Source organism: Megalobrama amblycephala, linkage group LG11 (genome assembly GCF_018812025.1).
Source record: "Megalobrama amblycephala isolate DHTTF-2021 linkage group LG11, ASM1881202v1, whole genome shotgun sequence".
NCBI classification, from domain to species: domain Eukaryota; kingdom Metazoa; phylum Chordata; class Actinopteri; order Cypriniformes; family Xenocyprididae; genus Megalobrama; species Megalobrama amblycephala.
Window position 1 is genome coordinate 33,867,494 of NC_063054.1, and position 21,459 is coordinate 33,888,952.

Consider the following 21,459-nt stretch of genomic DNA (forward strand, 5'->3'; position numbering starts at 1 on the left):
AGATGTTGAATTCTGTGATGATCGGTGGCTATACTGAATGCTCCCTATTCAGTCATTTTGCCTGTAGTGGTGATTTTGGCCTGGGCCCAGAGCTGTACCTTCAGTAAGTATTACTCAAATATTTACTCTGCTGCTATATTGAGATGGAACCAGGCAAAGATGATTTAATGGCCTCACCAAAGAGTCTGCCTCAGTGCCAACAATCCTCCATTCTGGTGGTCTGTTCAATCCACAGAGTTCAGATACTAACGGACGGTTTTATCGCCCTGAGAGATCATGATTCAACAGCAACCCTGACACCCCTTCAGCTAGTGTTGGACTGTGGGTAAGGAAGGCAGCCTGTGGAGTTAAGCCTGATGATAATCGCAGATGACTGGATTTGGGATTTCAGTACTAAAATTCATTGGAACTTTAATTAATTTGAATGCCATTATGGTTTATTATATTAACATGCAATTTTGAGAAAATAGATTCATGATTACGGCAATTTTGTTATGAACCTGCTACTGATTTAATGAGATGCTCATTTGGGTTTTGAGAAGCAAAAAGTTTTAAGGCTGGATCCAACATATATATTTGCTTGACTGTTTGCTGACCATTCCTCAAATGACTGACCCTGTGCAAATGACCATATGCAAGTTTTTCTCCTTCCCCTCAAATGTCTTCTTTCAACCCAGACTTAATTTTAACTACAAATAAAAGTATTTTTCCTCATCTTGACATTTAGAAAAGCATGACGAGGAAAAAAGCTAGTGTTTTTATTTAGGCATGCAAAATGTACCAAGCTCCACTAAAAATAAGCTTAGGGGAATTTCTTGGTTTGGTTAACTTCAAGCAAGATGCTGAATCTGACCAGCTCATGTCTCACAAAATATTATAGTTCCTGTAATAAAACCCAGCTTTTCAAGAGTTCACAGTTTCACGCATAATTTACACCTTTCTGTTAGTATTACTAGGCTTCATTGGTAAGGAAACAATGGGTGAAGAACATTTTCCAAATTTAGACAGCAGTTTCCCCAGCAAGCACAAAACGTTTTCACAACATTGCATTTTGGTTTCAATCCGGTACCGTCAAAGCACAAAGTTTTAAAACAGTTCTACACCTACTGTAAAATTAAAATAACACATTTACATTTAAGACATTATAATAAAAGAGTGATTTTTACTCTAATGTCTTGTTTTTTCTCACTTCACACCTCATTACAAGATCTTCATTTTGGTTGTTTCAATTAGCTTCCATCACAGCACAAAGTTTTAAAAATGTTCTACTAACCACAAAATTAAAAAATACATTTGCATTTATGCATTCGGCAGACACTTGTCCAAAGAGACTTACATTGCATTCAAGGTATAATGTAACCAAAACATTTGATAAATGTTGCAAGTAAGTGTATGTAAAAATATCAAATATATCGTGTTTTAACTACAAAAATTAAACCAGAGGAAACTGCAATGTTTGAGGGGTATTGTATTTAGGTTTTTAAATAATGTAATATGGAAAGTGATGGTAAAAAAACAACAAAAAACAAACCCAGTAAAAAGTCAACATACAACGATGGATGGATGGATGGATGGATGGATGGATGGATGGATGAACAGATGGATGAACAGATGGACAGATATATAGATAGATGAATAGACAGATGGATGGATGGATGGATGGATGAACAGATGGATATACAGATGGACAGATGATATATAGGTAGACAAACAGACAGATGAATGGATGAATGGGTGGATGGATGGGCATACAGATGGATGGATGGATGGATGGATGGAGATAGACAAATGAATAGACAAATGGATGGATAGATGATGGATGGATGGATGGAAGGATGGATCGATGGATATACAGCCAGACGAACAGACAGACGAATGGATGGATGAACAGATGGATATACAGATGGATATATAGATATAGATAGACAAACAGACAGACGAATGGATGAACAGATGGATGAACAGATGGATGAACAGATGGACAGATATATAGATAGACGAACAGACAGATGAATGAATGGATGGATGGGTGGATGGATGGATATACAGATGGATGGATGGAGATAGACAAATGAATAGACAAATGGATGGATGGATGGATGGATGGATGGATGAACGGATGGATATACAGATGGACAGATGATATATAGATAGATGAACAGACAGATGAATGAATGATGGATGGGTGGATGGATGGATATACAGATGGATGGATGGAGATCAACAAATTAATAGACAAATGGATGGATGGATGGATGGATGGATGGATGGATGGATGGATGGATGGATGGATGAACGGATGGATACAGATGGACAGATGATATATAGATAGACAAACAGACAGATGAATGAATGGATGGATGGATGGATGGATATACAGATGGATGGATGGAGATAGACAAATGAATAGACAAATGGATGGAGGGATGGATGGATGAATGGATGTACAGACAGACGAACAGACAGATGAATGGATGGATGAACAGATGGATATACAGATGGACAGATGATATATAGATAGACGAACAGACAGATGAATGGATGGATGGATGGATGGATGGATGGATGGATGGAGATAGACAAATGAATAGACGGATGGATGGATGGATGGATGGATGGATATACAGACAGAAGAACAGACAGACGAATGAATGGATGAACAGATGGATATACAGATAGACAGATGACATAGATAGACGAACAGACAGATGAATGGGTGGATGGATGGATATACAGATGAATGGATAGATGGAGATAGACAAAAAGAATAGACAAATGGATGGATGGATGATGGATGGATATACAGACAGACGAACAGAAAGAGACGAATGGATGGATGAAGAGATGAATATACAGATGGATATATAGATAGATGAACAGATGGATGGATGGATGGATGGATGGATGTACAAGATGGATGGATGGATGAACAGATGGCTATGCAGATGGACGATGGATATAAAGATAGATGAACAGATATACAAACAGATGGGTGGATGGATATACAAATAGATGTATCTTCTGACATCTTCTGTATTAAGATAAAAACGTTCTCATAACCTTTTCACAACATTTTTACAATGCAGAATGGTTTTCTCTGAAGCATCTCACCAGGAAACAGAAATCAACTTGACCTGACAAACAAAAGACTACAACAACACTCCTGAACCTGAGCGCCTTTCTTTTTCTTTCTAAAGTTTGTCTGCATGTCACATTTAATGTTGCTGAAATGGATCTTTCTTTGTTGGGAAAGAATTGAGCAGGGATCTGATATTCTTGGATTGCTTGCTTTGGAAGTGTGAGGGCAAACCTTGGAGGGCTGCAGACTCCGGATACAGTGTTCATTTCAAAAGAACCTTCCATTATTGCTAACCTTTCAAGGAAATGTGTTATTTTATTCTTTTTAATATCTTCCCTGTTTTACGATTACACTTACTTGTGTGGTCAATAAGGCAGAACTCATATGCTTCTGTGAAAATCTTCAGTAAGGTCTATAGTAAGTCGAAATGACACCTAGTTCTTGGGTGGTCATAATGAGGGTCATTTGACTTTTATAATAGTCTGATTGTATAAAAATTTATTACTTTGGGTTTTCCTTTTTGCTTTAATTTCTCTTTCAGGAGTCAGGAGAATACTAATTTCCCTCCATGATTGTATTACAGGTCTCAGTCATTTGGTCATACTCAACAGACGTTTGTAGTAATGTTAAGGGAGCTGTAAGACTTGTACTGTTCTGCAGTAAAATCTTCATGCGCTTCACTAGATTTGTACTTGGTGATGTTTTGAAAACCCTGTCCATGTAATCTGTTTAACACTGGATTAATGTCATATTTGGGTGTTTGTTTCTTCTTTTGGGTGTTCTTCTATGGGTAATTTTGTCCCTTTCAGAAAATAAACTCTGTTAATGAACAAATGAAACTATGTGAAGTGTGTTTTAACAATGTAAAACAGCTATCTATACACACATTACAATTCTGTAATTTTTCTGAAACATCATTAATATTCCCACCATGTCTCAAATGATGTACTGTATTTACTATTCCATGTTGGAAATTACATTTTAAGGATTTATGGATTAAAATGTCTAATTGTTTTCTCTTGTAATAGCACGTAATGTATTTTAAATACACATAATTAAACAATATTTTCACACTTTTCAGAATTGACTAAATAATATCATGGAAAAGATGTACAGTGCAATACAAATATTCTGGCAAAAAGTGATACAACTCTATATTAAAGGTCAAATATTCGGTTGTAGGGGAAATAAGGCCACATTTATGGGACAAAATGTATGTAAAATGTATATTTTCATATATAAAATATAATAACATACATATTTCCAAACAGTAGATATGGAAAGTGTTTATTAATATTTTTAGGTTATCATAGATTTCTTAAATTTTATAATTCATAGTTTCATGACAATTTTTTATATTTTATCATATTATATTTTATATTTAAAAAGATCTATTAAAATAATTGAAATCTAATACACGTAATGTGATCTTCATTACAAAAAAAATAAAAAATAAAATAAAAATCAACCTCAAGACTAAAAGCGGCCAAAGCTGAAGAATCACTCATTTGTTTTCACAATCCTCCCCCCCTCAATATCCATATCACCAAATAAAACTTTCTCTCCAAAAAGACTTTTGTATAATTCAGTATTATTTTCTGGGAAAGAGCTGCACTCACAATGAAGCACTTGTTTTGTTTACGCAGTGCTAATGGACTAGCGCAGCTAGCGCATTGTCAAATCTAATCGAGGACGAATAAAAGCGAATGAGACTCTAACTGCAAACTTGAGTGGCACTAATAACATTTACGTGAATCTACAGATTTGTTGGTTTTGTGGTAAATCAAATCTCAAATTGATCAGTAAACACTCTGCGGTAATGTGGTCGCTAAGACTGAATAAAGAGAGATGGAGAGATTGAAAGGAAACTGGAAGGAGGAAGCTTGTTTCCGTCTCTGATCGATATATGATGCTCTCTTTCCTCACATCTCTGTCCTGTTACTCAACTCTTAAAAGATAACACAACCTGATACCCTGTATACAAACAAACAAGCAAAGCAGACTAGACTTTAGTCAGGGAAGACGGTGCAATTAATTTGACATACATGAAGTATGTGATGGAAGTACAGTCCATTTAATATGCCGCACTGCTGAGTAGATGACTGAGTATCAAACTGACAAAAATAAAAATTTTGTCCACTTTTTCTGACTGTCCGTGGGCGGGGATGCAAAAATGCGCAAGTATAATCTGTAGTTTTCATGAAAGACCTGGAGCTGAAAAATAAACATGAATTTCTTTGTCCAGGCAACACGGAGAACAAGTCAACATTGTTCATTTACATATACTACACCAATTAGGGCTGGGTATTGACACAATTTTCACGATTTGATTCAATTACTATTCACATGCTTTCGATTCGAATCGATTATGATTTCGATTCGATTCGATATTGATTATCGAGGAAAAAAATCTCAACTAATTTAAACACTTAAATTACACTCAATTATGTTTTTACTATAAATAAAGTTTAGAATCACATAATCATATTTCTACTCCAATTTGTTTTTTTTAAATATAAAGATTCAAATCGCGGCTGTTATAACTGATTTATTCAAACATGCATTAAATATGGAAGAACATTAAAAATGATAATGAATATGTAACGCTGCATAGCTATATTTATCAGAATGTTGCTTTCTAGATTTCATTTTTCTAGCTGACTAATGAGTTTATGGTCACTGAATATGTTTTCTGAGGTAAATGTGACGTTACGTGACATTATTTAAAAGCTGTTTTATTGACGTTTTTCCGAGGTTGAAACACTGATTGAGCGATTTCACGAGACGTGATACATATTTCAGTAAGTTGTACTGTATCTTTTAACATACCTTCAAATGTTTAGTCATGTTTATTTCATGCTGTAACTGGTATTAAAGTGGAGGAGAGGATGTTCTCATGCGCTTCATGCTGCCCCTTCTCTTTAACTGAGGCGCTATAAAGCGATCTGTCACGCCACATTAAACAGCGCCAAATTTATTTTTTGAATCTCATAATAAGATGGAAATCTGAGACTTTGCTTCATATCAAAAGTAACAAAGCACAAAGATTATTGCAATTTATTGGATAGGAGGCCGTACATATTCTGCTCATTCATCAACTGAAAACAGACTAGACTAATCTATTCTTGGGATTTAAGAATCGATATCGGTTCGTAAAAATGAGAATCGATTAAAATCGAGAAAACCGTATTTTTTACCCAGCTCTACTACCAATATTGTAACAATACAAAGCAGGTTGAAAATCTGCGAAGTTACATTGCAAAATCTAAACAACTTTACTTAATGCCTTAACTTAATTGTAAAAATCCAGTACCCTGTACTATTCACATACTATGCCTTTGTAACTCAGAAAACCCAAGTTAAGAATAATTGATTGGTTTGAGTAGCATTTTGTCAAGCAAAAAAGGCGGGGCAATTCTCAATAAAATTTTCACTCATTTCCTCCACGTCTGCAATTATCTTTCTCCTTAGTTGCATTCACTCATTTTTCCAAAGTCATCTTGATTGTTGAATTGTCAATACAATAGAAAATTTTGAGAGAACATCACACAAGTTGACTTCATAAATTGGTGTTGATTTCCCCAAATGGTTTTGTTTGAAGTCACTATTATGATGATCAGTGTTCCCTTTGGCTGGGGACTTTAAACTTCATTTATATACTTTAAAATTGAAATCAAGAACCCTACAGTTTTATATAGAGCCCCAATGAACCTTTTTTCTAAGAATAAATGGCCAGAATAAGCTGTAAAATAGACCGTCTGGCTCTGAGAGACTACCTAGGCTCAGCTCTAATGCTCCAGTAACACTTACAGTGATTCAGGGTGATTCCTCAGTCAGTAACAACCCCTCTATGTCTTCACCTCACATATGGTTTGAATGCTGTAGTCAGTAGTGAACTGAGAGCTGATGAGAGACACCGGTATCTCAGTAAGCCCACAAAGTCATTGGCAAATCTGAGTAATCAGGAACAGGCAACAGGGAGCGACTCCTGGTCCAACATCCATCCACATGGTATCTCAAAGATTGTCTCACCAGCCATTCGAGGTCCTCACTCGGCATCATCGGCCGTGATTTACAGATGTGTGTTTAATGGCGCAGACTAACAATATATTACTCAACTTAAATGCAGACGGTGTAATTAATGTTGGCGTGAGGCTAATGAAGAATTGCTGAATGGAACACGTTTGTACTATGAAATACAGTGACGATAATACTCGACGGCCCAATTCTTCACTTTAGGCTCTCGAAAATGCCCATTTCAACATTTAGTCACTGAATGTGCAGTTTTCCTGTGCAGTTAATCACGTCTGTGAAATAAATCTACCGTCAGCTTTGTTTTATGAGTACATGGACTGCTGGCTTACCGCTCGTTTTGACTCTGTAATGGGTGCAGGGGGGACTGGGAGCAATTGAAACACACTCAATTACTTCAATCAGAAATAAGCTGGACTGATGACACGTACTGTGCACATGCTCAGTAGGGTTCTGCTTCTGCCAGAGAAATATACCTGAAGAAAAACATACAAAAAAGTTTTTTTTTAATTAAAGGGGTCATAACATGGATTTTTTTATATGTTCCTTGAGGTTCACTTATATTGTTAATAAAGTTTTTGCACACACGCTAAAAAACAAACAAATGTAAATGCAGAAAAATGATTATTTTCAACCTTCATTTTGACCCTCTGTCTGAAATGATCTGTTTTTAAAGGGATAGTTCACCCAAAAATGAAAATTGGATGTTTATCTGCTTACCCCCAGCGCATCCAAGATGTAGGTGACTTTGTTTCTTCAGTAGATCACAAATGATGATTTTTAACTCCAACCGTTGCCATCTGTCAGTCAAATAATGCTAGTGGATGGGAACTTCTACTATAAGAGTAAATAAAACTTGAATAGACAAGTCCAAATTAAACCCTGCGGCTCGTGACGACACATTGATGTCCTAAGACACGAAACGATGTGTGACCTAAGACACGAAACGACTATGTCCAACTGCATTCAGCATTCGCTTAGTGAGGTCTGATCGCGCTCTGACAACGGCAGTGATGTCTCGCTCTCATTGAAGTATATGCGCGAGACATTACTTCCGTTGTCAGAGCGCGATCAGACCTCACTAACCGAGTGCTGAACGCAGTTGGACATAGTGGTGTTTTAGAGGTAAAAAATTATATAAATACTGTTCGGTTTCTCGCACAAACCGATCGTTTAGTGTCTTAGGACATCAATGTGTCGTCACGAGCGGCAGGGTTTAAATTTGGACTTGTCTATGCAAGTTTTATTTACTCTTATAGTAGAAGTTCCCATCCACTAGCATTATTTGACTGACAGATGGCAACGGTTGGAGTTAAGAATCATCATTTGTGTTCTACTGAAGAAACAAAGTCACCTACATCTTGGATGCCCTGGGGGTAAGCAGATAAACATCAAATTTTCATTTTTGGGTGAACTATCCCTTTAAGGGGTGGCTCCTTTAAGGCTTGTTAGTAAACAGCCACTGTTATGATTGGCTAACGTCATTGCAGGAAACATCATCCACTCGCTATTGCACGCGAGTAAGTGTTTTGAAAATATTATCCATATAAAACCATCATTTACAGACAAAGATTTATGAAATCATTTACTTCGTTTGTGATGCAGCTGCTGTCACATTCAATACAGCTGACTGCTTCACCTATCAACAAATGTTTCTTTGTGAACTCTCCATTACACTGTGCCTCGTTTGCGAAACAAAATGCTCCGAACAAACATGTAATACTCTGTGATCCAGAACGCCATTAAAATAAACCATCCACTTGTTTCCGATGCTGGGATCCTTCTGAAGTCTGTACAGAGATGCAAACAAGCTGTTTAAACTGGACGCGTCAAAGCAAACGTTACTTTACTTTCCTTTCCATTTGTCCTGTTGACAAACTCAAGTGTGTGGAGTATGTCAGAAACTGAACGTGCATCTGTATACTGTATTCAGTGTAGACAGCATCACTGATTATAATGGGTTAGAATCTGACTGATTATAACTGATTATAATGATTACAATTCGTCAGCTGTTAAGTGACTGAATGTCAGTGGGCGGGGCCTATGATGGGATAATGTGTAACTATTCGTCGATGTCTTGCTCTGGAGGCAGGCATATGCAAATGTATTTGCCCGTGTGACGTCACAGATGCCTCAAGCCTTTTTGGAGCTTGTTTTAATAAATGCTTTGTTCATAATGAGGAGGACATTTTAAGCTATGAAGCTTGCAAGATGTTTTAATGGCACAAAGACCTCTTATGTGTCATAAGATCAAGGGAATTTGATTTCTCATGTCATGACCCCTTTAAGTTATACATAGTATTTTTGTTCTACAGTTTGTGTGGTGTAGCCGAGTGGACTTTCAGCATTTTAAAGAACTGAATCTGGTGTCTGAATGACAGTGGTGGTGCGATGCTGTACAGTCTCAGTAATGTACAAAGTGTAATAATATTTCACAATATTACGGTTTTTAAGAAAAAAAGTTCAGCCTTGATAATAATAAGAAACTTCTTTCGAAAATATTTTAAGAAATACCAACCCCAAATATGTTAATGGTAGAGTACATTTGGTTTACAAATGAGTTTTTAAACAAATTACAACAGTACTTCAATACTGTAGCTGCTAATATAAGATTCTACTATGTCAGCCAGATCAGGAGTAACTGTACGAAAAACAGTCTGCCGTTCTTGTTTGTTTTGTGAAGGTGGGTCACTGCCAGCCTTAAATGCAGTGCCATCTCCATGTGCCAAATCCTAAACCAGATTAAAAGACGTTAACAGACTTTGACAGTTGTTTGAATTAAGTTTTGAAAACAACATGAAACAGCATTCACAACACATTTAACTTTTAATATGACATATCCTTGAGTGAAAAGAAATATTCAGTGAAAAAAGATCTTGTTCATCCATTTATTATATATATATATATATATATATATATATATATATATATATATATATATATATATATATATATATAATAAAAAAAAAAAACAGCAATACTGGTCAGCAGAAAATAAAATAAAAATAAACCCCCATAAAGCATAACTTTGCATGCAAGCATCTATATTTCGATTTACAAAGACATCAAGCAATTTTTGAGATAATTAGCCAACGCTAGGTAAAAGGCAAAAACAAAACAAACACCACAGAAATAAATCAAAACACTGGCACAAGATATGTGCTCATTTCTGCTTGGTGTGCGAATGTCATTTTGGTTCTCTTTGTCCTTAAAGGAAGTTTTAAGTGGGTGGTTTGAAGACCAACTGTGGTGCAGATATATTTCTGGTTTTGCTGTGGGTTAGACACTCCCAAGAACCTCACCAGAAGTATGCAGATCAAGGCCGTGCTATAGAGCAGACGATTAACAGCATTAAACCATGACCTATTGAGGTCGGTCCTTTTCCTCTTGCTTGGAAGTAATCTAATGGTGGTATTAATTGAGTTTTCTCTTCGCCTGTAATAAGAACCTCTTCCTTTTTAATCACATTTCAGCTCGGCTGAAAGGATCGGCATAGCAAACTTGGCTAAACAGTAAACGAAGTTCAAATTCCAAAATGCCATTGGAAGTGGGCAGAAAAACATTAAAATGCCATTTAAGTGCATTTCAGGCATTGCAAACTGTGACCATATCCTGTTATTGAAGGGATGGCAGCTTTGCTGCGTTGTGACAGGGTAAACTCATACGGTACGCACTGTCCTGTTGGAGCTGGCCAGCATGTTTAGTCATACATTAGGAAGAGGGATTTTTTTAAGTGCTATCTGATGCTCGCGGTAGCGCGTGTGGACGCAGTGGTCTTTTTTAGGCGTGCCTTAGAATGGACGCACAACAATTTTACCATTTACTGTGGTCGTGTGATGGTGTATTGCCACTGTTATATTGGTTTGGAATGTACCATTCTATTTTGGGGTGGGCTTACTCAAGAGTTGGGTTTTCAACTACTTATCTCTGCAGCTCACATCCAAGGCCTCTTGAACTTCAACAAGTCCAGCGTAAAATATAAATCAAGCAGTTTACATTTTTTAAAGGAATTTTAAAAACATCTTTTGCCCTTTTTTTCCTCCACAATCGCAAGCAGCGCCAAAGAAAAACAGCATGGCGTGCAGCTCTGATGTCTGTTTTTAATATTAACAGACATGAGTTTGATATTCTGAAACATACCAAAATAAGCAGTATTTCTATATAACTGGAGCCGGCCGGTGAAGCGAACAAAATAACCCGTTCACGTCCGCCACTAGGAGCTATCTGTGTTTATTTATCTGGACAGAGCGTATCTATGGTATTTCAGCGTTAACTGACAGCCTTCATAATATTTAATGGAATGGCACCAAACAGGAGAAACTTCAAAAGGCCTCCATCGTCACTAATATGAACCAAGATTACCATTGTCAGGCTGTTAGCCTATATCAATCATATTAAATTAAAGAACTCTAGGGGAAAATAATAAAATACTGCATGCAGTATTTTACTGGAAATGCTAATAAAATAATATAATAATAAAATAAATAAGACAAAATAAATAAATAAATAAAATAAAATATAAAATAAACACTGCACATAATGGTGTAAAATGTTTCACCTGAAGTCAACATAAACAAAATATGTAAAATAGCATTAAAGTAAATGACTAACTCTCATTAGAGTATTAGTAGAGGTAAAGGTTAGGTGTTAAGGTCTTTGCACACTGAGTCCGAAATTCGCATCCAAACTTTTTGCACGTTAAAAAATAAATACGACCTCACGTTGTGTCAAACATGTTTACACACTGCCTCCGAAACTTTTGTCAGTCATTAAAAAAATTCAGATCAGGTTCGATTTTCTGAGTTTTTCACATCCGTGGCACGCATTTTGAGAGACGTTTTGACAATTCAGAGCCACCGCGCAAGCGAACGCCAAAATCCCGAATGCCATCTGACAAGTTGATCCGCATCGTCTACAGCACAAAGCAGTAGCACTGTATGACAAACAAAGTGCGGAATACAAAGAGACAGATTGTGCCAGTAGCAAAGCATCAAACTGAGCCACTGACATCCTGAAGTAAACTTTCAAATTGCTCCTTGATGAGGTGGAACTCTCCTTTCTCTCTATGCAGTCTCGAGATTGGATGGACCCAATATTTCCTCTTTTTCTCAGGACAACTAAATCATGACTCCATTTTGTATTGTTTTGTGAATTTGTTCGCAACGGATTCATTAATACACATTGGAATCTGTGTGCAAGGTCTCTGTGCTTGACGAATTTTTAGGATCACGAATATGAAAAAACACATATGAAAATTTCGTACTCAGTGTGCAAAGGCCTTTAGGGTCCGGGTTAGTATAATATGTTGATATGTAGTTGTGAAGTTACTTACTTATAGTCAGTGCTGGGTTGATTCTTTACTAATTGTAGTCCATTACTGAATACAAATGACTTTTGTAGTTAGTAACATAATCTTTGACATTACAGGCACAAGATTACTTTTGACCTAACTGTTTATTAGGTTGATTTGAATAGCATAATCTTGTACCATATTGATAAAAACAATATAGAGTAAGAAAAATGATTATGTTGTCTCAATTTTTCATGTAAATATACAGTAGTCGCTTGACTGTAGCCAGTCTGTGTGCAAATCCATAAAACTTTTGAGAAATGAAAATTTAATAGATAAAAAAAAAGAATAATTAGGGTCAATGAATTCGGAATAATTGACTGCCATTTTGTGAATATTAAGTAAACGTAATCAATAAAAAGGTAACTGTATTCTGATTAGGAGCATTTATTAGGAATATAATCTAATTATTTAATTTTTGGAATCTTATTATGTAATCCAGAGTATATATAATCAGTTATTACCCAGCGTAGTTAGTAGAATGTCCAACACCATCTCACGACCAATTCATACGTATTTTACGAGGTGACTACTTTGAACGAATTTGTACAACCTCACTCGTACAAATTCATATGATTTGTCTAAACCCCAGTGACGGGTAGATTTAGGGGTAGATAAAATAAGTATGATTTAGCAAAAAAATTATGAATTTGTACGAGCGAAAATGTCAGAATTCGTACAAATTAGCCACCTCGTAAAATACATATGAATTGCCGTGAAATTGGGTTGAAATGTCTAAAGTAGACCATAGAAATAAAGTGTTATCATTAACTTTTATCACACAAGAATGGTGATAAAACATATGTACATATGTAAATATGTTTTATGTTATAGTAAATGTAAAAGATATTGTGCCTGCAGTGAATGTAGCCTATTGAATTGATGTCGTTAGATTGTCTGAATTTGGAGCAGGGTGAAAATAACAAATGAACATAAGGTGATGACACGCTTTGATTTGGACCGCAGACATTTGCACAGGAAGCTTTTTAATGAGGTGAGGCATTCATATGCTGAAAGCCCCATAATCATATTAGCCCATTAATAATAATGCAAAGCGAGAGCACAGCGGTTCAAAGAGGCAGCGTTACTCCAGCCGTTGTCATTGCGGAGAGACCGCAGGTCCGCTTTGGCAGTTCCGCTTTGTTTGTTGTGCTCGTTTCTGTCAACTCAGTGGAAATACGGCATCAGCCAACTGTGCGGCGTCTTGTTCGTACTGTGGCTGCACTCCTGATCAGTGTCACTTTAATTGCAACTGAATCTATCTGGCTTCATGGAACTAATTTAAATGTGTATAATTTTGTCTTTCTAAAAATTCTGTCATCCCAAATATGTAAATGTTTAAGAGGCAGCCGTCTCTGCTTGGCTCTGAGTAATATGGCTTCAATAAACTTGAGTGTCAAGTATGCTTGATTTATTTGAAGTGGAGGGGAAGACTTTAATATGAGACACATGTTTTCAATAGATAGCTGAAGTTTGAACCGATAAATCACCAGAAGATGTAGAATGGCAATGCAGCAGGCAGCCAGTGATTTGTAAGTAATATAGGGCAGGCATACAATACTCTACTTCAGATGATTCGCATGCAATTTTTCCCTGTTGGTTACAGTTTAGATTTTTCATCCCATCAAGACTGCGTGCAATCCGGACAATAATTATGGAGAGCACTGGATGAAGATCCCTGGAGACCGCAAGCTTTTGTCTGATTATGATGGTGGAGGAACACTTTGCAATAACCATAGAAAAGCAATAAGTGATTTTTCTACTGAACAAAAATTCTTAATACTGCAGACACTGCATTTATTATCACTGGGTGAAGAGGTCTTAAAACTAATGGTAAATAAAATATAAAATAACTCTGTCAGTATAATCAAAAGCATTGAAAATTGTTTCAGTTAGATTAAACAGCTTATGTGAGAAGAATCTTAATGGGGGAAAAATAAATATATTTTGTATTATTTCTTCATGTTAAAAGACAAATATAGTAGCCATAACAATCATATGATACATATATATCAAAAATGACCTTTTTTTAATTATTATTTCAATGAAATGATTGTACTATATTTTAATTTGATAATGTTTTTGAATTAATATTTTGTATGTTTAGGGGATTTTATGGTACTAATCATATTTATGCAGTAGTTATAATCCATTTATTTACTTTTTGAGTCATAAATCTCTTTTTAAAGATGACATTTGGCAGATTAAGTGAAAAACATTTTAAAAAAGTGAACTTGAAAAAAGTTATAAAATTTTACATTTATTGTTATGAAAAATGCATTTAAAAAATGTCAACTTTTATATGAAATATATATTTTCCAAACCATGTTTTACTCTAAAACTATGAGAAAAATCAAAGCCATAAATCTAAGCAAGCTGTGTTCCAAATTTGAGGCTGATATCTAAAAAAATGAGCTTTCAGTAAGAATTAGTTTGGCCGCAGTACCAAACATTTCCAAGAAATTCGTCTCCCATTTCCAATGTGGTCATTTTTGACCGCGAACAATACAAGTGTGACTTTTTTTTAGGACTATTTAACCTTTTTGAATCATGTCCATGATTTTTGTGTGTGTGTGTGATCACACAGCAAGTGCCAAAACCTTAACCAAGTTTCGTACCATTCCGATGAAATTTTACGTTTTGTAGAAATTATATTTTTTTTCGGTCAAAAATGGCAGAAAAACACCAGAGGGTTAAATACACTACCCCCCCCCCCCCTCCCTATAATTCCTTAGGTTGTCTGCCTTTTAAATCAAATCAGTGTCATCAGCTTGCTCTCATAAATACAGTACAGACTATAAACAGGCCTTTGCATTTTCTGTGCTGTTCTCGGCTTCTTGTGTTTCACTGCAAGACAAACGAATGATTGTAGTCAAAGCCTGTTTGTGCGGAGCTGTGCCAGATCAAAAGCCACACAGACTAACAAACGGAGAAATTCACAAAACTGTTATGAATTACGGGGCTTTCCTCCATAGACAAAACACTGGCAAAGTCTCCAGAACTCCGTGAGGCTTACCACTCATTGGCTACTACAAAAATCTGACAAAAAAAAAAAACAACATTTATTGATACAAAGTCATTCATCGTGCGTTGATGGCACATAACAGCACACTTGGCCTATGATTAACATGCTTTACGAACACAAATTATAGCTTACAAGTGTTTTTCACTGGCGTCTCAGCCCTCCAGACCTCTACGGTCCAGTTACAACATTGATCATGATGCCTTGATTAAAATTACACGGTGCGTTTTATATGAACAACTGCATCATCTACTGATAAACTCCTTCAAGATCACAGCAAACAAATACATCCAAAACATCTCTGTTGCTGAGCAGTGTGGCATGACACATCCAACGTTAACAGTTTGATCTATAAACCAGAGTGGGAGGGTTTGTGTATGTGCAGCATCAAAAGAAACAGTCTCAGAACACCATATGTACTCAATGTCGAACGCCCAATGTGATGTGTGAACAGCCAGAGGCCATAACATATGGAGATCCTCTGTACAGTATATTCAGCTTTATAGACATGCAATGATGTGTTGATTTGCTCATCTTAAAGAGATAGTTCACCCAAAAATGAAAATTCTGTCTCACTCTCATGTAGTTCCAAACATTCTTCTGCAAAAAACTAAAGATATTTAGGGTCCAAATAACACTCAACCCCATTTTCTTTCATAGTATGGACAAAAACAAACAAAAATTTTTTTCTTTTTTTTGTTTCACAGAAAGAAAAAAATGCCATGAGGGTGAATTTTCATTTTTTGGGTGAACTATCCCTTTAAGTTTATTTGGTTTATGCATCTCTGCATAATTGAATAAGGTCTTACTGCAAACTCAAAATGTGAAAAAAAAAATAAAAATAAAAAATAAAAAACGCTTCTATTGTCCATTTAAAAATGATTTCAGTCTCTAATGAATTCAGTCTTTCAACCAGGAGTCCGGGGCCCACTAGGGGGCCTCAGTAAAAAATAAAATAACACAAAACAAGCATTAAAATAAGCTAAAACAACTACAGTAAAATCAAAACATTTCTAATTAATAGTGGTCACTTTAACAATATTTATTTTCCTTCTTTTCTTTAAAGAACCAGGTTTCTGACAGTGTTAGAAATCTGGATATATGAGATGACCTAATTTTAAAACTGCGATTTCTATACTTGGAAAAGTCATATTTTTATAATGAACCTATTTTTTTTTTTTTTGTTATGCCAAAACTGTAAACCCAAATAAGTTAGGCTAACTAAAAAAAATTGAGGTAATCAGTAACAAATAATTTTTTTGAGTTATAATGGTTCTAATTTTAAGTAAGCATAACTATCAATTTTTTAGTTTATAGTAATCATGCATGTTAATTGCGCCTAACTTGAAGTAACTTATATATTTTGATAGCAATTAACATAAAAGATTTAGTTAATTATCTTTTTTATTTTGAGTTCTTACAAATCAAATTAGTTATTTACTTCACTGTAAACCCTAATAAGTTGTCAGAACTCAAAAAAGTTGAATGAGCATTTTTTAAGTTAAGAAACTCAAAGTTTAAGTAAGATTTTTACTTTGTACTAATGCATTTTTATTGTTCTTAACTTGAAATATTTGAGTACACTAATTTATACATTTAACTTAAAATTATCTGGTTATCTCAACGTAAATATTTATCTATAACAAACTAATTCAGAAAATGCCAACTTGCTAATTTGCTAACGTGTTAACAATAGCATGGTATAGCACTTAAAACATGTAACTGCTCTCAAACCAAGCAGCATGCGCCATGATGATAACTCTCCAAAAACCCACATTAACAGAAACTCTTCTAAATTAGCATAAAACATTAATCACTACTAAATCTCCCTTACCATTAATCTTGCACAAAAAACATTATATAACACTTAATTTTAGCATTTACTCTCCCGTTCGACTGCCATGGACAAAACATGCTGGGAAATCCCAGCCGAGTTTCGGTTAAACTTAAGTTTGTCTAAATTAAAAGAAATGAGTTCATAAAACTCAAAACAATGAAACAGTTCAGTTCACTTGAAATATGTCAGTGCTGTGAACTCAAAAGAAAAAGTTCTAAATACTCATAACAGTTAATTTAACTGAACTAATTTGCTTATTTTGAGTGTTGGGGTTTACAGTGAAGCTTTAAAACATTTTATCGGGTAGAAAATAATTGAATACTTTTCCCAGTAGATCACAAACAACTGGAGAAGTCATATAAATCCACTGGTTAAATAGAGCGGGATCCATTCAGCATTCAGCTCTTAAAATATATGAGATCCTGAATTTTAATTTACAGAAACTAGGAAAGTCGGGTCTTTGAATATCATTGTGGATTATGGGGGGCCTTGGAGCCAAAAAGGTTGAAAATCGCTGTTGTCACGTGAATTGGATTGTGCATTAAGAGTGTAATTTGACATGTTCCAAAAAAGGTTCCAATTAGAATCAAAAAGGGTTTTACAGCCTTCTTAAGTTCCACATAAACATTTATTCTCTAGTTCTTTATTCTCTATTAGAAAAAAACATGTTCTGGTGCTTTAAAGAACCCAGAAACCAATATTATGGTCTGAAAAACCTATAATGTAACAAATATTTTTTTTAATCTCTAAAGAACCTGATAGTTTAAACCCCAAAAAGGAGGCAAAAATGATTGTTGATGATAACAGTAAGTTTCTGTACTGAACCAAAGATTCTGTACAGAACCCCTGAACAGCTATTATTTCCATAAAGGTTCTCTCTCAGATGGAAATAAATGTAAACCGAGTGCAGTTTTAGCTGACGGTGTTTGGAGTCGCGGAACACATACTCAGATTTACAGCATGTTCAGTTGTTCCACACACACACACGTGTTAGGTTTGAACATGACCACCAGCTGAGTTATGTAGCCCGAGAACAGGTTAGTGTTCGTTTCAAAGGCGGCAATGTATATTTTGATGCTCATTTTCCTGAAATGCTTCATTTCACAGTGAAGAGAAGTGAGTCAGACCGTTTCTACAGTTTTCCAGCGATTCCGCACAGTCACCACTTCTGTGTTTATCTTAATTGGCTCACATTGGGTCTCTCCTGCGTCCTGAAAGACAAATCTCGTAATGTTTGACTCTGTAAAATGGTCTGAAGTGTTTTAATATTAAGAGTGTTTTGAGTGGAGAGGGAAAAGTCACTGGAAAAGACCAGACACGGAGGATAAACACGACCATACTGCCACCATCACACACCAAAGCAAGTATCCGACCGCTGGGCAGCGCAGAGAGGCGGCGGCGTGTGGGTGGCATGCATGGTTAATTTCCACACCTGTGTGTGAATATTTCCTTAACCGAGAAGCTACTTCAAAAAAAGCTACCCGTAAGGATAACAAACATACAGTACGCATGAAAAACTTGCGTGCTTTTCCGGTTTGCCTGCCTTATTTTATTACTCTTAATTCAAATTCCTGCATGGATTTTAAATTCAGCTCAGAATAAATTCAACTGGATATATTTACTCTTTCTTTTGTCTTTTATTATTCCCTGAGAGATGTGTATTGTTTTCCTCAATGCATTTGTTTTTTTGAAGCATAAAGAATGTCTTAGATCTTCACATGCATTTAAAGGTCAAAAAAACATTCCCAATTAACTCTTCCCTTTTCTCTTATTTACGGCAAGTTAAAAGGCTTTTACAAGTTTGCTGGATGTGCTATGTTGCTTTTACAATGGAGAAAAAGAAACAGAACAATGCACTTTTACAGTACATGTTGTGAAGTCAAAGTCAGATGGAGGCGACGAAACATGCAAAACAAGAAAAAGACTTTAAAGCTCTGCTTTGGTGGCTGGTTCACATCCTGGCTGATTTGTGCATATATTCACATTAAATTACTTTTGTCTTTTTAAGAATGGTTGTTAAATGCTGCGCACTAAGAAACCGCCATTTAATGACATATTGTTTTTTGCATTTATTTTGAAGGTCTCTAATTAAACCCTATATGAGTGTCTTTAAATGTGGTTTTTCTGCATCTTCAGTTTGTCAGGAAACAATTCATCACCTGCTAGATGGCTGGCAAACCATTGTTTTAAGTGACTATTTTCCTATTTAAGGAAAACTGGAAAATCTTTTTCTTCTTACGCAATCAAATCCATGTCCATGTGCCTGGAAACACTTTTAGAAGTAACATCAATTAAACAGGACAGTTCTTTCACAAACCACTTCCATTATACCAGCTTAGATGGCAACTGTGGTTGCCAGATATTCATTGTAAAAACTGCATTTTTCGTGCCTTTATATAGTTCACAAGCTGATTGTTACCCAACTACATGAAATTCTAAAATCTGATATGTACCTAAAAAGGTAAAATAGAGGGCAACATTCTATTTATCCAAATTATTCATTATACTATGAATGAACAAGTTCTTCTTGCTCTTTTCATGGATGGATGGATGGATGGATGGATGGATGGAATTGATGGATGGGATGGGATGGGATGGGATGGGATGGGATGGGATGGGATGGGATGGGATGATCGGTCTACTGGGAAAAGTTTAACCATTTTTTCCTGTATTTTCACCAGTGTTGGGTAAATTACTGTAAAAATGTAATTAATTACTAGCTACTAATTACATCTCAATGGTGTAATTAGATTACTGTACTAATAAGTATTGCATTACTTATTACTAATTACTTTCTAAATCTCATATCAACATTGACCAGTTGAACAATACAAGGATAGACATGAAACTGCACTTTTAATTCTTTCAAATAAATAATATAAAATTGCATAAATTATTCTTGAACTGACCGAAGTGTGTAAAGGGAGAAGGCTACATTATAAACATACATTTTATCAAATTAAATGTTACATTTTGATGTTAAATCCACTATTATTTTACATATTGTTCAACAGTCTATGGGTCAATGATGTGACGGGTCTTTTTTTTTTTTTGTCCAAAGGCCTTAATAATAACAAAACACCAAGATATGACATCCAAAGTATGTAAGGTAGTGCAACTAGATCTCTTTTATTGAATCCAAAAGGTTTTAATGATATTTTGCTACATATAAAGGTATTTTAAAGATTTTGAAGTGTCAAAATGTCATTCGGTTTAACCGTCCAAAGGCCAATTCAGCCATTTCATTTGTGATTAAAATATCTTAAAATGTAATAAATGTATATATATTTTTTTTCTGGCATGATTTTATAACATCATATATCAACATAGTGCAAAATGGTATTAAAATTATGTGTAGAAGTCGTTGCTTTGTAATTGAGAAAGAATGTCCGGAAAAATGAATCTCATTGATGTCATTCGGAGCAACCAATGTAAAGGGACCATTTTGGTTCAAGTCATGCGGTCAATATCATGTGACAGGATGTGACATCACTCAAACACCTGCAAAGGACCACATGGTCATGAAGCAAAGTTACTAACTCTCTCTTAACTATTTGAAAAATTAATGTTTTCACTTGCTCATACGCATATCCCCAAACATCGGTACAACTGCTAAAAAACATGTTGTTATATTTTAAAAACTTGTACTAAATATAAAATGTTTGATTGTCCTTTTGCTAGATATCAGCCTGTTAGCATTGTTTGAAAATATCATCATTCGGTATAACCAAAACTGTCATTCAGTAAAACCAAAATTTTGGTTAAATCGAATGACTTTTTTGGTGACAAATTTTGTTCATCTTATAAAAATTGACAAAAGCAGTGTTAATTGATTATAAAAAAACAAAATCATATTGTTAACACTTAATAAAACCTCAAAATTAATTATATCTCCATTATGTTTTTTTACACTTTTAAAAACCTTATTCGTCAATGACCCCTATACAGTATTTAATGCAATTACATCAGAAGTAACTGTAATTAAATTACAGAAATATTAAAAGTAATCCCTTACTTTACTTTTTTTCCTAGTAAGGCATACATCCAAGACTGATTTCATATTATTTTCCCATTAAAATGACAAAAAAGGAAAGAATATCTGTGCCAAATACCTATCCAGGGATCAAAAATGTCCAAAA

The 21,459-nt window shown here is 35.2% G+C and overlaps 1 protein-coding gene across 7 annotated transcripts in view; it reads right to left on the minus strand.

The window, feature by feature from the left end:
• Nucleotides 1-21,459, minus strand: part of runx2b (RUNX family transcription factor 2b) — a 150,619-nt gene that overhangs the window by 62,230 nt on the left and 66,930 nt on the right. For all 7 annotated transcript variants that reach the window (XM_048207625.1, XM_048207626.1, XM_048207623.1 and 4 more), the window contains one exon: nt 7,444-7,587. The gene's annotated coding sequence lies outside the window, so the exon portion shown is untranslated. The remainder of the gene's footprint in view (nt 1-7,443; nt 7,588-21,459) is intronic.